The 4,349-nt window shown below is 40.8% G+C and overlaps 1 protein-coding gene and 1 non-coding gene across 3 annotated transcripts in view; one reads left to right on the top strand and one right to left on the bottom strand.

Annotated features, from left to right (window-relative positions):
• DNAL1 (dynein axonemal light chain 1) overlaps positions 1-4,349 on the top strand; it is a 43,555-nt gene that overhangs the window by 10,315 nt on the left and 28,891 nt on the right. The gene's annotated exons all lie outside the window — the stretch shown is intronic.
• Positions 232-334, bottom strand: LOC119471278. Its single transcript, XR_005200314.1, has one exon. It is a non-coding gene; the product is annotated as a U6 spliceosomal RNA (small nuclear RNA).

Genomic DNA, 4,349 nt, shown 5'->3' with positions numbered 1-4,349 from the left:
GGATGGTCTCGATCTCTTGACCTCGTGATCCACCCGCCTCGGCCTCCCAAAGTGCTGGGATTACAGGCTTGAGCCACCGTACCCGGCCTGTTGTTGTTTTTTAATAGAGATGGAGTTTCACCATCTTGGCCAGGCTGGTCTTGAACTTCTGACCTTGTCATCCACCCACCTCAGCCTCCCAAAGTGCTGGGATTACAGGTGTGAGCCACCACACCCAACCTCATATTTTTTTTAAATACAGAATACTTCATGAATATATATGCTAGCCTTGTGCAGGGGCCATGCTAATCTTCTGTCATTCCAGTTTCAGTACACGTGCTGCTGAAGCGAGCACCACAATAAACTATGACTCTGTTATGAAACCTACTACTTTCTCTTGTAAAATTATCCACCAAAGTCAGAACTATATTTACTTACTACATGCCTAAGTGATACCCCCTAAAAAAAAACCTTTAAAATTATAAAAAACTTATTGTAAAACATCTGGAAAATATAAACAGTGCAAAGAAAAGGAATTAACATTAACCCAAATCACACCACCTTGTGAGAACCAGTACTAGCATTTTTGTAGAGCCTTCTAACTTTTTTTTAAAAATTCTAATTGGGATCAAATTATCCTTTTTTTTTTGAGACATTCTTTGTCACCCAGGCTGGAGTGCAGTGACATGATCTCGGCTCATCAGAACCTCTGCCCCCCAGGTTCAAGCAATTCTGCCTCAGCCTCCCAAGCAGCTGGGACTACAGGCGCTCACCACCATACCCAGCTAATTTTTTGTATTTTTAGTAGAGACAGGGTTTCACCATGTTGGCCAGGCTGGTCTCAAACTCCTGACCTCAAGGGATCCACCCACCTTGGCCTCTCAAAGTGCTGGGACTACAGGCATGAGCCACTGCACGTGGCCTACTTATTTTGTAATATATCCTGTGACTTTAATTGTCAGATCTATAGTAATTTCTTTTAATTTATTTTCTCAAGACATGATTTAGCAGGATTCTGTGGCTGATTTGAGGCAATTATATCATGTTGCCTTGTAACCATGTTTTTAGGCTACAGGTTTCTCTTGTCAGGGCTATAATATACCATAGAATCACTGGGGTTTTTTTGTTTTTGTTTTTGTTTTTTCTGATTTCTTCACCCTGTGTTTGTCTAAGTGTGATCCCTTGATTACCTGCACTTTATGCAGGAGATCAGCTCCATCCCAAATTTATAGAAACAGAATATTTACCGATGAAACCTAGGAATCTGAATTTACAGTAAGTAACTTGGGTAATTCTAGGACACATATTTGTGAACCCACTATTAGACTAATATCCATCTGTGGGATCAAAGGGGAGAGCAAACATTTAGCTTTTGTATGCAGCTTGTTCTTTGTGATGAGAAGACAGTGTGTCATAAACCAATCTCAAAGCAAACAAACTTGAGAAGGCTTTGTACTTCATACCAAAGTGCCTTGTAAATCACCTGGAGTCAACCTGTTCATATTTTGCTGATAATCTCTTTGCACTGGCTCCCTCAACAAGAATTAAAGAATTATTTCCCAACCATATTCCTAGATTTAAAGGCACTCCATTTTTCACTAGGAGTTCTCAGGATTGGGGGATGACTAGAAAATATACATGATATAGTAATTACTTTATGTATAGTCTTTACATGATATAGTAATTACTTTTTTTTTTTTTTTGAGATGGAGTTTCGCTCTTATTGCCCAGGCTTGAGTGCAATGGCGTGATCTCGGCTCACAGCAGCCTCTGCCTCTGAGGTTCAAGCAATTCTTCTGCCTCAGCTTTCTGAGTAGCTGGGATTATAGGCATGTGCCACCAAGCCCGGCTAATTTTATATTTTTGGTAGAGATGAGGTTTCACCATGTTGGTCAGGCTGGTCTTGAACTCCTGACCTCAGGTGATCTACCTGCCTCTGCCTCCCAAAGTGCTGGGATGAGCCACTGTGCCCAACCTCTTTTGCTGATTTAAATAGAAAAATAATAATAATAATAATAATAATAAAAGAATGATTCTTTCAAGTCAAATCACGAAGGGTAAGATGCATGATCTGGAATCAGACTTACCTGGGTTTTAATTTTGGTCCTGCCACTTTGTGACTATGTAATATTGAGAAAATGTCTTTGTGCCTCAGTTTCATTGGTAAAATGTGGATAATAATAATGCTTACCCAAAAGATCACTGTGATGATTAAAATAGTTAATACAAGTAAAGTGCTTAGAAGAATACTGGATACACATTAAGTGTTAAACAAAATTAGCTTTTATTTCTGGGCATAGTGGCTTATACCTGTAATCCCAGTGACTTGGAAGTCTTAGGCAGGTGGATCTTTTGAGCCCAGAACTTTGAGGCTGCAGTGAGCTATGATTGTGCCACTGCACTCCAGCCTGGGCAAGAGAGTGAAACCCTGTCCTGTTAAAAAAAAAAACACACACACACACACTTATATTATGTATATATGTAGGTTTTGTTTGTTTGTGTTTTGGTAGGTTTTTGTTCTTTTTCGAGATGGGATCTTGCTCTTTTGCCTAGGGTGGGCTCCAACTCCTGGGCAAAGGTAATTCTCATGCCTCAAGACTATTGAGTAGCTGGGACTACAGGTGCACACCACTGCTCCTGGCTTTATTTTATTTTTTGCATGAAACTTACTAAGATATTTAAAGTTTTATCAAGAAAAGAAGACTGAGCATGTGTAATTCTGTCCCCTTTAAAAATTTTGTTTTTATATAATTAAAATAACGTATAGAAAAAGTCTGGGAAGATACATATGAAGACTATTAAAAGTCAGTATCAGCTGGGTGCAGTGGCTCACGCATGTAATCCCAGCACTTTGGGAGGCTGAGGTGGGCGGATCACAAGGTCAGGAGTTTGAGACCAGCTTGGCCAACATGGTGAAACCCCGTTTCTACTAAAAATACAAGAAAATTAGCCGGGCATGGTGGTGCACACATGTGGTCCCAGATACTTGGAGGCTGAGGTAGGAGGATCACTTGAATCTATATAGGAGGCACATGTTGCAGTGAGCTGAGATTGTGCCACTGTACTCCAGCCTGGGTGACAGAGTAAGACCCTGTTTCAAAAAAAAAAAAAGGTTACATATTAATTTTTTTTCAATATAAATTTTGGAATGATTGAACACATGAAAAAAATATCTGTCTCCACAAATACATATACATAGTTTTGTGGAGTTTTTTTTTTTTTTTTTTTTTTTTTTAACGCAAAGGATCATATAAGATATATTGTTCTAGGCTGGGCACGGTGGCTCACGCCTATAATCTCAGCATTTTGGGAGGCCGAGGCAGGTGAATCACCTGAGGTCAGGAGTTCGAGACCAGCCTGGCCAACATGGCAAAACCCCGTCTCTACTAAAAATACAAAAATTAGCACAGCATGGTGGCGCACACCCATAATCTCTGCTATTTGGGTGGTTAAGTCATGAGAATTGCTTGAACCCGGGAGGTGGAGGTCACAGTGAGCTGAGATAGTGCCATTGCCCTCCAGCCTGGGCCATAGCGTGAGACTTTATCTCAAAAAAAAAAAAAGAATTGTTCTGCTAGATGGTTTTTAAACTATGTATCATAGAAATCTTCCCAAGTCAATATCTATAGCCCAATCTCCTTTGTTTTAGTGGCAGCTTAGTGTTTCACTATCTGTTCCTCAGTTAACAAGTGTTTGTAGATTTTTTTTTTTTTTTTTTTATATACAGAGTATCCCTGTGTCACCTAGGCTGGACTGCAGTAGTGCGATCTCGGCTCACTGCAACCTCTGCCTCCCAGGTTCAAGCAATTCTCCTGTCTCAGCCTCCCGAGTAGCTGGAATTACAGGCGCATGCCACCATGCCCAGCTAATTTTTTTTATTTTAGTAGAGACAGGCTTTCACTGTGTTGCCCAGGCTGGGCTCAAAGTCCTGAGCTTAGGCAATCCGCTGCCTCAGCCTCCCAAAGTGCTGGGATTACAGGCGTGAGCCACCTTGCCTGGAGATTTTTTTCAATTTTTCTGCTATTCCAGTAACACATATATCTTTTGGCATTTAATTAATATTTCAGTAAGATGTATTTCTAGAAGTGAAAAAGTGGGTCAAGAAATGTTATGCATTAAAAAATTTGATAATACTAGGGTAAGGCATGGTGGCTCACACCTCTAATCCCAGCACTTTGGGAGGCCCAGGCAAGTGGATCACTTAAGGTCAGGAGTTCAAGAACAGCCTGGCCAACATGATGAAACCATGTCTCCACTAAAAATACAAAAATTAGCCATGCATGATAGCAGGTGCCCGTAATCCCATCTACTTGGGTGGCTGAGGCAGGAGAATTGCTTGAACCAGGGAGGTGGAAGCTGCAGTGAGCTGA

This window comes from Cebus imitator, unplaced genomic scaffold (genome assembly GCF_001604975.1).
Source record: "Cebus imitator isolate Cc_AM_T3 unplaced genomic scaffold, Cebus_imitator-1.0 Scaffold54, whole genome shotgun sequence".
NCBI lineage: Eukaryota > Metazoa > Chordata > Mammalia > Primates > Cebidae > Cebus > Cebus imitator.
This window is presented reverse-complemented; position numbering and strand designations above follow the sequence as displayed.